The sequence below is a fragment of the Belonocnema kinseyi genome, chromosome 8 (assembly GCF_010883055.1).
Source record: "Belonocnema kinseyi isolate 2016_QV_RU_SX_M_011 chromosome 8, B_treatae_v1, whole genome shotgun sequence".
NCBI lineage: Eukaryota > Metazoa > Arthropoda > Insecta > Hymenoptera > Cynipidae > Belonocnema > Belonocnema kinseyi.
Window position 1 is genome coordinate 123,920,757 of NC_046664.1, and position 12,703 is coordinate 123,933,459.

A 12,703-nucleotide genomic window follows, 5' to 3' on the forward strand; every position below is an offset into this window, starting at 1 on the left:
ATAAGTATTAAAACTTATATCTTGTTCCGCATTTGACAGGAATTAAAGAAATTGGCGATTTTGCAATTCATCTCGTTTGGATAAAAAATCAATTATTTGGTGGAAAAATTAATTATTTTGTAGAAAATATAACCATTTTGGAAAAAGTCCACTTTTCTATCAAAAGTTCAACTACTTTGTTCAAATTTATTTATTTTTTATTTGAAGGTTCATCTCCTTCGTTGAAAATACATGTTTGAAACTGAAAATTGAACAAATTTAACTATTTGGTTGAAACTATTATAGGATTGATTAAAAACTAATCGTATATATTGATTAAGTTGAAAAATCATTTTTTTTTATAAAAAATTAATCTTAGTGGTCGAAATTTGAAACAATTGAAAATTTAACAATTTTGCTGAAAATCCGTTTTTCTTTTCTTGTTCAATTCAAATTTTTATCAAAGTTTTTATCTGGATATCGAACTATTCCATTTTTGGTTTAAATATAATCCTGTGCATTGTATTAGTTAAAACACCAATTATTTGATGATGATTTTTTTTAATTGAAAGAAGTTTTAAATAACATTTTTTCAAATGAATTTAAGGTATTCAAAATTGAAAAATAATTGATTTTACAAGATGATTCTCAATCCGTTCAAAATTAAAAAATTAATAGATATAAGTTTTTAAAATTATTTTCAATTATGACTTCAAATATTATTTCAGTCTAAAAAAATTGTATTTTTAACCCATTCAATTTGAAATTGTTTACTTAAAAAAAGAAAATTTCGTTAATTATCAGCAATATTTGACCGTTCATTTAAAACAAGCCATTACAAACAACTATTAAAAACTATACAAATTTGAACAGAATGGTTCCAAATAGAAGTCTAGAATTGTTAAAATTGTAATAAGCTAAGTTTTAACTTTGAGCGCTACGATTTTAATTTGGAAAAAGATTCAAAATTAATTTTAAACTTGAAATTATTTCAAATAATTTGAAACGCGATGTAGATTTTTGCAGATTTAAAAAAAATTAGGCTTTTTGAGAATTGTAAAATGTTTAAAAAGAATAACAAAAATTGTTGTGATTGCTAAGAATATTGCAACTTACTTTTTATTTTGAAAAATTAATTTCAAGTGAGTCTTTGAAAAGACTTTATAAATAAAAAAATAAAGAATCAGGGCGATTTTAAGGCAATTTTTTTATTTTGCAGTTATTTTAATGTTAGGGAAAAAATCTAATTAACAATATATATCAATTTTCAACCCAAATGTTTACTTTCTAACATAATAAATTAATTTTCTATCAAATAATTGGTGTTTTAACTAATACAACGTCCAGGATAAAGTTTCAACCAAAAATCGAATAGTTCAATTTCCACATAAAAACGATTAATTTTTAATCAATCCTAGAATAGTTCCATTCTCAGATAAAGAAAAATAATTTTTAACCGAAAAAATGAATTTTGAACAAAGTTGTTAAATTGTCAACCAATAAGATGAATTTTTGACCAAGAAAATTAATTATCTACAGAAAAGATAGTTGTAAAAGTTTCCTCACGTGTTGAAATTCATATTCAGAAGCATAAATATATATTTTTATTCAATTTTTTAAATAAAAAAGATCATTATACGGGCATATATCGGGCTTAATCACCCGGCGAATCGCGTCTCGCAAGTGTGTTGAACCTCTCGCTAGTATACTCAATTTTCTCATATTTTATATCGTTTTGAGTATCGTATCTGTGGTTGATGGATGCCCACATCTTCCATGTACTCTGCAAGTGCTTTTCCTAGTCTTTTATGAGTCTTTATAGGTGATAAAAACTGCATTATAGGTTTTCCTAGCCTCAAAGTGACACGTGTTGATCTTTGTTACGATTTGTCTACCTTTTTTGGATCCTATTGTGCCTTCGATCTGACTTATGGACTTTTTCTTCCGCTGAATCATTTTGCATATGTGTGAGGTCCACGGTTACTAACATTATGTGTTTTGCGCAATATGTAAATGATGCTCTACGAAAAGGTTACCAGGTGGACGTTTTCTATACTGATTTCTCTAGAGCCTTTGACAGGATCGACCATAGAATTCTTCAATCCAAACTGAACAACTTAGATATCCCACACCGAAAAACGCTGGTGTTAAATTTGTTGAAGTTCAAATTTCATTGGGCTCCCAATGATTATTTGAGAGTGTTTTCAAGTCTCAAATGTATTCCTCTGAACGTAGATGCCCATGTGTGCATCTAGGGGAAAGTATCATTTGGAGACTGAATTTGGCTCATGCAGAGTTGTGGAGTTCTGAACCGCGCTGTCAGCCACCCGAATACCTGTAAAAGCAACTATTCGCTTTACGATATTAGCCTAAATAATTGTTAATAAGCAAACCAATTGAAACAATATTTACCTAATTTTCAAATTTCTTTCATTTAATAGGGCGTACCAGTCACTTAGAATAAAATTATAACTTCCTGATGCAACTTCCAAAAGTTAGGTTAGACATGCCCGTCGACATTTAAACTAAAGCCGGGATGTATAAAAAAAGTCATGACCGTCTGCATATACAATAAGGTATTTTCACTGCAATCACTAGCTCACTTCACTTCGTTGAATACTGAGGGGATAATAATTGACCAAATGCATGGGAATCGGTTAATTTTTGCTCTATATTTCTAATATCTTCGTAGAAAGTAATTTTTCTGTATAAGTGCTATTGAAAAATAGTTTTTCTTTTTTAGGGACTATTTAATGCAATAATAAAATGATAATAATTTTCATTCATGCGTGCGTTAGGACTGAGCGCTGGTTGTCTACCCTTTGAAGCGCGATCCAAAATTACATTGAAAAACAATTCTTGTAATTTAAATAAATAATTATTAAAATATACACAAAATGTATACAAACTGTGTAACTTTTGATTTCAGATAAGAAAAAAATTTATAACACATATATTTGATGAATAACAGTTTATTTTCATTGAATTTGAAAGACTGAATAATATTTCTCAAAATATTTGTTAATAGATACATTTTTTTAAATACCATATGATATTTCAGCAGCTTGATATATAGAAGCTAATTGCAGAATATAATAGTGATAATATTTGAACAATTCGGAAACAAAATTTCAGATTGTTCTTTTCGATTGAGACGTCACAAAACGACGCTTGAAGTAAAAAAAAAAGAAAGCATAACTACAATGCAGTCGTGATAATTTATGTATTTATAGGTTATATAATTATATGAATTCCCGGAAAAATACATGCATAATATTAAAAACTTATAAATAATTATTTTCAATCACTTTTCCAATAAATTTCTTTTTAAATTAAATGTTTTGTAAAATATAATTTGGTGTTTGGAATTCACTGAAAATAAACTGTTATTAATATAATATATGTGTTATATTTTTTTTGCCTGAAATCAAAGTTACACAATTTGTATATATCCTTGTGGATATTTTAATAATTATTTACTTGAGACCATGTGATGAGTGGGTCACGTGACCAGATTCCTACCTTACCACCGGTTTTAATTTCCCAACTTATTATCACCCGAATCGCCACATCGAGTTGACAATTTGGAAACGAAACAAGAAGCACTAAGAACCCGCCTTTCTTAGTGCTTCTTATTTATTGTCCCAAGTTTTCAACTCGATGTGGCGCTTCGTGTGAAAATAAGTTGGAAAATAAAAAAAGTGAAGTTAAAGTAGGAATCTGGTCACGTGACCCACTCGTCACATGATCTTAAGTTACAAGAATTGTTTTTTAATGTAATTTTCAATCGCGAGCCAAGTGCGGCCAATGAGCGGTCAGCCCTAACGCAAGAGCAGTAGCTCAGGGTGCCAACATTGGCATCATTGGTCCACAGTAAAAAACCGGAAAAATAAATCGAATCAGCCGGCAGGAAAAAGTTGGGATAGGAAAGCCTCAATTAGATATTTTCACTTCAACCATCAGCTAGATTCACTTTGTTAAAAGCTGAGGGGGGAAAATGGATCAAATGCATGGAACAAAACTTTATTTTTGTAATATATTTGTAATTAATCATCATTATTATTTTCTTAATTGATTAAATAGTAATTACAACAACAAAAAATTTATATAGAAAAAATTACCTTTTACGAAGATGTTAGCAAAATAGGGCAAAAATGAACTGAATCCCATACATTTGGTTCCCTATTTTCCCCTCAGCATTCTACAAAGGGAAGTTAGCTGTTTATTGAAGTGGAAATACCTAATAGGCTTTTATCTTATCAGTTTAAATGTTCCCGCCGCTATATTTGAAACATTGCAATGTTTCACGAAACTCCCAATGTTTCATGAAACTTTTCATCAGGCTAAAGTTTCATGCAAATTTACACCCCTATTCATCGCGAAAAACAAATTTCTGTTTTTATTATACAATTGTATTTACCTTATCTTTCATGTATGACACTAGCCACTGCAAGATTAGATATCCAAGATACCTTTAAACTTCCGCAGAAAATCTAGTGGAAATTTGTTCGAAAGACCAGGCATCAATTTCGATGCAGACGGTCAGAACTTAGTTTGTACATCCCGGCTTTGGTGGTTTGAATGTCATATAGTAGGTTTTGACTAACCTAACATTTGGATATTACATCACGCCAAGTACTATTTTTATTTCAAGACTATTTAGTCGCTGGTAAATGATAGGAAATAAAAAGTTAGGTAATTATTATTACAACTTACCTGCTTATTAAAATCTGTTTCACTCAAATAACGACCGACCAAATGATCTTGACAGGTGACTTACAGTTTGTAGACGACACTTCACGTTGCACTGGATGAGAAAAAACAGTGTCTAAATGATGCTTTTTCCCCAGATTCTCCGAATGAACCTGTGTGGCTCAAATTTGTTGCAACTCTATTGAACACCGATTTCTGTGTACAATGGAGGATCGGCGATTTTCTGTGCAAGTAATGTCGTACAATTGCTACTCAATTATCTGTCATATAGGCCTAATCAAGTAATGTACAGAGGATGTTTGTCAAAAACTTTCCATTCCACGTCAGGGGTTCCTCAAGGCTCTGCCCTTGGCTCACCGTTTTTTAACATTTATGTAAATGACGTTAACAAATTTATCGATTCCAATATCCTGAAATACGCAGATGTTATGAATGTTTTTAGAACCATTATGAGCCAATTAGACCATGAGGCTCTCCAAACTGATCTACATAACCTACTCTAATGGTGTAATAAAAATAAATTGCACTTAAATACTAAAAAGTGTCGTATCATGACCTTTTCAAGGTCAGCCAGCCCAAATTTTTATGAATACAATATCGATACTGCCCCACTGGAAAGAGTGTTTTCGATCCGCGACCTAGCTCTAGTATACGACCCTAAACTTCTATTCTCAGGTCAGATTCAAGATATGGTATCCTCAGCCTCGAGGGCACTGGGCTTTATAATTCGAAATAGTAAACTTTTCAAGGACATTTTTGCTTTAAATATGCTCTATAATGCCTTGGTAAGGTAAAGATTAGAATATTGTTCCATAATTTAGAATCCAATTCATGCAAAGTACTCAACTCAAATTGAGAACATCCAAGAAAGGTACCTTAAGTATATTACCTTTAAATGAAATAAATCCTACCCCCCTCGAGGCTCGGACCACCTTGCTATGTGTGCAAGCTTTGATTTCCTAACGCTACACGATGTTATGAGCCTTTCTATGTACCCGAAATTAAAAATGTTATTTCTCAGAGGGCACCAATTTATTATATGTGTAATAATATAAATACCATTGTTTCCGACTCTACGAATGATTTGGACATTTTTTTTTTGCTGAAAAATCAAAATTTGTAAGATTCGTTAACTCATATGTAATTCAGGCAAGAAACCCGACATAAATTTCCTTTACTTTCTCTTTTCAAGTATTATAGTTTAATTATTTTTTTAAGCAATGATCTTATACTTCAATGTATTTTACAAGATGTGTTACCTCCCTTTGAGCTCTTTTTTTCAAGTTAGATTTTGAGTTATACTTTTTTCTTTTTTTTTCTGTTTACACTATACGAATTTCAGTCTTTTTTCCAATCCTAAAGACTTTTTGTTTTATATGCTTTGTCTTAATACCTATTTTTTTCACATGTACTCGCCGCTACTATTGCTACGTCGATACATTAGTATTCTAATATACTTTTAGTCTTCCTTATTAGGCCTGTTCCTGTGTGCATATCATGTAACCCACTGAATGACCTTTTTAGGTCGCGGGGAATGTAATTGTTAAATAAATAAATAAATAAAAAGACGAATATCAAACAAAACAAATACACGAATTTTAAAAGTAAAAAAGAGTATCATCTACTAAAAAGCAGAATTTTTAACCCAAAATATGATTTTTCAACCAAAATTTTAATTTTCGACCAAATAGTTTAAGTTTCTATCAAATTTTTGACTTTTAACGCCCAAAAGATGCATTTTGTACAAAACAGTAACATTTTTAACAAAAAACTTAATTTTTAACAATATATTTGCATTTGCAACAAAACTACTTTGCTACCAAAAAATATTTACTGTTGACGTTTTATCCGAAAAATTTAATTTTTAACCAAAAAGTATAATTTTTCCATACAACAATTTAATATCTACAAAGAAAGACGTACTTTTAACAAAATATATGTTTTTTTTAACCAAAGATGCTATAGATTAATTGTCATTTTCAAAAATGTATTTTTTACAACACATGAAACATATTTTCATCAGAATAGTTAAATTTTCAACGAAAGAAATGAACCTTCAAAGAAAAAAATAAATAAATTTTAACAAAGTAGTTGAACTTTTGACAGAAAAGAGGACTTAAATTACTAAATTGGAAGGAAGGTTATGTAATTTAAGAAAAAACAACAATTTTGAGCAGTACATATTAATAAATATATTGGATCGGTGGAAAAAGACTAAAAAGCATAAAAAAACCCATCGAAAAGAATCTAAGAAAGTAAACTTTTGGGTTTAAAATTGATATATTTGATTAATTACATTTTTTCCTAACATTAAAAAAACTGCGAAATAAAAAAATTGCCTTAAAATCGCCCTGATTCTTTATTTTTTTATTTATAAAATCTTTTCAAAGACTCACTTGAAATTAATTTTCCAAAATAAAAAGTAAGTTGCAATATTCTTATCAATCATAACAATTTTTGTTATTCTTTTTAAACATTTAACAATTCTCAAAAAGCCTAACTTTTTTTAAATCTGCAAAAATCTACATCGCGTTTCAAATTATTTGAAATCATTTCAAGTTTAAAATTAATTTTGAATCTTTTTGTAAATTAAAATTGTAGCGTTCAAAGTTAAAATTTAGCTCATCACAAATTTAACCATTCAAGGCTTTCTATTTGGAACCAATCTGTTTAAATTTGTATAGTTTTTAATAGTTGTTTATAATGGATTGTTTTAAATGAACGGTCAAATACTGCTAATAATTAACGAAATTTTCTTTTTTAGTTAAAAAATTTCAAATTGAACGGGTAAAAAAGAAATTTGTTTACACTGAAATAATATTTGATGTCATAATTGAAAATAATTTTAAAAACTAATATCTATTAATTCTTTAATTTTTAACGGATTCAGAATCATCTTGTAAAATCAATTATTTTTCAATTTTGAATACCTTAAATTTAATTGAAAAAATTTTATTAAAAAATTCTTTCAATTAAAAAAATCATATTTGAAAACACATAAATTAATTTTCTATCAAATAATTGGTGTTTTAACTAATACAATGCACAAGATTAAATTTAAACCAAAAATGAAATAGTTCAATCTCCAGATAAAAACTGTGATAAGAAATTGAATTAAGCAAGAAAAGAAAAACGGATTTTCAACAAAATTGTTAAATTTTCAAGGAAAAAGGTGAATTTTCGACCACGAAGATTAATATTCTATAAAAAAAACGAGTTTTCAATTTAACCAATGTATACGATTAATTTTTAATTAATCCTATAATAGTTACATTTCCAGATAAAGATAAATAATTTTTAACAGGAAAAGTGATTTTTCAACAAAGTTGTTAAAATTTCAACCGATAAGATGAATTTTCGACTAAGAAAATAAATGATCTACAAAAAAAGACAAATTTGAAATAAAATATATGAATTTTCAACTAAATTATTTAATTTGAAAGTCAAAAAGACAAATTATCTGCAAAAAGTTGAATTTTTTAATCGAAAAATGTGAGTTTTCAAACAAAGAGTTAAAATTTTAACCAATAAGGTAATTTTTTTTTAATTTTCAGTTTCAAAAATATATTTCCAACGAAAGAGATGAACCTTCAAATAAAAAACAAATAAAATTTGAACAAGGTAGTTGAAGTTTTGATAGAAAAGTGGACTTTTTTACAAAATAGTTACATTTTTAACAAAATAATTAATTTTTCAACCAAATAATTGAGTTTTTATCCAAACGAGATGAATTCCAAAATCGCCAATATCTTTAATTTCTTTCAAATGCGGGTCAAGATATAAATAAGACTATTATAATATAACACAATTATCATATATATCATTAATAATATGTGTGTATATATAATAGCATTAATATTTATATCATTTATATTTTATACTTGAAGTAACGTAACCTCAAAATATACGCATATAAAGAGGCGCGCGAAGTATTCAAATCATGAGAATCCCCGGCATCGAAATCTGGAAATATTAAAATCACAATCTCTTGATTTTATTTTAAAGCAGATAGAGATATAAATAGAACTGCCGAAGTGTTCCGACCGGCAATCGTGCACCTTCGAGTTTTCAAATTCAGAAGAGGAGAAATGGATTGCGCGCGCAACCCAGTCATGTACATCGTCTCCTACTATATTTACACGGACATAGGCCTTTGATAGCATTGGAGTGTACCTCGTTTCAAATCTGGGATCACTGCAATGCTACACCGTATTTCGCACCGGAACGTTGCAAAAACTGTCAATGATCGCACTGACTGAGATGAAATAGGTTCGACCTAAGATGAAGACCTAAGATGAAGATCTAAGATGAAATAGGTTCGACCCCGAACTTTGCACCTATAGAGATGTGAGATAACACACCTCAGTTGCAGAGCGAAAAACGTTCACTTATCGGTGTGATTCAGCGAATTTTTTCTAACAGTGTAAGTTTTTAGACGAAGTGAAATCCGATGCCTTAAAGCAGTCTATTTTGCAGAATTGATTTTTTGATCGGGAAATTTACAAATCTTTAGAAGAAAAATCTGTCCAAGTTCGATTTTAACAGATTTTAAAATAATGAGTCGAATTGTTATCTTTTTCAATTACGATACCATTCACTTTAAGCTGATATTTTTAATTTAAAGAATTTCAAAATGAAGACTTGAAATAATGAAAAATTAAAATCGTTTGAAATGGAAAATTTTTGCTGAAAAACATTGATTTTGTTCTTGAATTCAGAGCATTCAAAATGATAACGTGGATTTATATTTTTTGAATTGAATTTAAATCTTTGAACTCTATAATTTATACAAGTTATAAGTTCTAAATTTGCAGATTATCTCCATTTCATTCGAACTCGTTGAATGAGAAAGAGTTACGACTTTCAATTTTATACCTTTAAAGTTTTGATCATTCGATTATAAAGTATTTTAATTAACAATTTTTAAAACGTCAATTTAAAACGTTTAAAACTTAAGAGTTCTAATTTGAATGCCTCAATTCTTAGTTTGGTTTTTATTACTTTAAATTATTTTGTTGACTGAGAAAAAAGTTTGCGAACCGAGAAAGAGATTTTTAATTGCAATAAGTTAATGATTAAAGATTTATTTCACAAAATAAATGGGTAATTAAATGAGTCTGAACATTATTAATTCAACAAAACAGTCAATTTAACATCGTGGATCTGAATATATTTTCCTAGATTTCAAGTAAAAAAGGCCGTCGATTTGGCAAGTTATATCTTTACATTTTCCCAAAATAGAAATAGTAATTTTCTTCTATTTAAATCAAATAGCTATGAATTAATTAACATTTTCGGAAAATAAAACCTTGAAAAATCCCGAATGACACATTTACAATAAAATGCCGAATTTTTGAAACAAGGAAATATATTGGCATAAAAATCCAAATACACTCCCCCCCAATAATACCCCCCCCCCCTCGCTTCGTCCGTGGTACTAGCGACTAATATCGCCGTCCTACAACGTGTTTAGACTGCAGCGGAGTCCTTAAAATTTTAAACAATTTAAAAATTTAAGTTTTGCAAGTATTTTTGTTGAATGTTTTTGTTTAGGAATTAAATGGAGCTATCGCGCTGTTTAATGGCTTAAACTGTGTGGTAATGTACCCTGATTCCTATTTTGTCCTTAAAACTGGAGAAAAAAAAATATTTTTGCGATTAAAGTCGCTCAAAATAATTTAGTGTTTAATGAGGCGAGGTGCATGCTAAAGGAGTAGAAAAAAGTGTAGAAAAAAAGCTCCTTCATATTTCCCAGCGGCAGACAGACGTTTTCTCCAGATTTTCCCTCAGCTGCTGCTCGATCAGCAGGGCCGTCTCAAAGCGTTGAGATGGGCTCAGGGCTGCGCACTTCTCTCCTGATATAAAACGTTTATATTATAATACAGTATCAAGCTTGCACACGAATTACCTTGTATTTTCTTTATTTAATATAATACACTTATTTCGGTATTATAGTATAATTTTGTAATTATTAGGCTGTTAATTTGCTACTAAAATGAGTGAAAGTTTTGTTTATATTAGCAATTCCATGTGCGTATTTTTTTGTTAATTATTTGTAATAAGATAATGTTGCACCATGCGTAGTGTAGTACAAATTTTTTTTTCATTTAGCCGAAATTCTAACGGTAACTAAAATACAAGATAATTCGTGTGCAAGCTTGATACTGTATTATAACATTAAAATCTTATATCAAAAGAGAAGGGCGCAACACAACTCAAAGCTTTGCGATGGCCCTGCTGAGCGAGCAGCAACGTGGGGAAATCTGGAGAAAACGTCTGCTTGCCGCTGGGAAATATGACGGATCTTTTTTTTTATGCACTTTTTTCTACTCCTTTGGCAGACGCCTCGCCTCATTAAGCTCTAAATTATTCTGAGCGACTTTAATCGCAAAAATATAATTATTTTCAGTTTTATGGACGAAATAAGAATCAGGGTACATTACCACAGTTTAAGCCATTAAACAGCGCGTTAGCTCCATTCACTTCTTAAATAGAAAAGCACGCACACTCCAGAATTTGTTCAATTTTTTTCAACATATTCTTAGCTCTGCGGTCATGTGAAAGTTAAGGTGTCTCAACAATGGGCCTCGCGACAGCATTTTTACATGTATTTTACTAAATAGCTTGGAACAAAATTTTTTTTAAGCAAATTAAAGAAACACCATTTTATTCAGAAAACGTAGCGAACTCAAGTGGTTCTGATTCGAACCTCCTCACACTTTTTTTCTGCAGAGTTATTGCCTTCTAAAGTCGAGGGTCTTGATTTTTTGCAGTGATATTAGCGTTACATTACCACCGACAGATACTCAGTTGTACAATCCGATTCTGGAATTCTTCTAAGCTTTGCGGTTGCGTTGAGTATACTTTGCTCTTTAAATAACCCCAAAAGAAAATAGTCGAGAGGCGTCAGATCAGGAGATCTAGCAGGCCACTCGATTTCATCCCTTCTTCCAATCTACCTTTGAGGGAACTGAGTATCCAAATATGCTCGAACCTCCCTACCGTAATGAGCCGCTGCTCCATCCTGCTGGAACCAAATATGTTGAAAATTATCGCCTGTAATCTCCCTTATTCTTGGTACAATTTGGTTTCTGAGAAGCTCTTCATATGCACGGACATTGAGATTATCATTGATGAAGAAAGGGCCTATCAATGTATCACTCAAGATTCCGGCCCAAACATTAATCTTTTGTGGATATTGTGTGTGACTCTTCAACATCAAATCAGGATTTGTGTCGCACCAATATTTACAATTTGGCCTGTTAACTTCACCTTTTAAAGGGAAAGTAGATTCATCTGAACATACTGTATTGTACACGAAAGGAGGATCTCTATCAATTCTGTCCATCATAATTTCACAAAATTCATTCCGTCGATCAGGATCGTCTTAATTGAGCTCTTGTACAAGTTGGACTTTGTAAGGATGGAAATTAATGCTTTTTAAAATATTTCGCACTGTCTCAGGAGCAATGTCACGCTCATCACTAGCTCGACGTAAACTAAGGTGTGGGTTTTCAAAAAATGCTTGGGCTTTGTCCATTTGCATCTCCTCAGATCCTGCAGATTTTGGCCGACCAGTTCTCTGAAGGTCCATGATAGATCCATGATTCATAAAGAACCTTACAGTTCTTTCACTTGTTGAAATTTACTTCAGGAATTACACTGACATCTTGGAAAACTTTGTTAATTTCAAATAACCTCTAACTGACCTTGAACGTTACAATTGACCTATGACTTGGATACGTACTTAAACGTAGAATTTTTCGCTCTATCGATTGAAGATGTAAAAAAATGGAGTTTCAATTCAGAAAAACAAAGTCTACCTTAAAAAAGCCATTAAGTTCAACTTTAAGGTCAAAATGAAGGTTATCATTGAAGTCCTCGTTGAAATTTACTTCACGAGTGATCTTCACTTGATGAAAAATATTTTCCCTGAGGATCAGTAAAAAGGTTGGATACTTACGACGTTGTTGTAGGATTGTGTTTTTAGGACAATTACCCTTCTTTACCA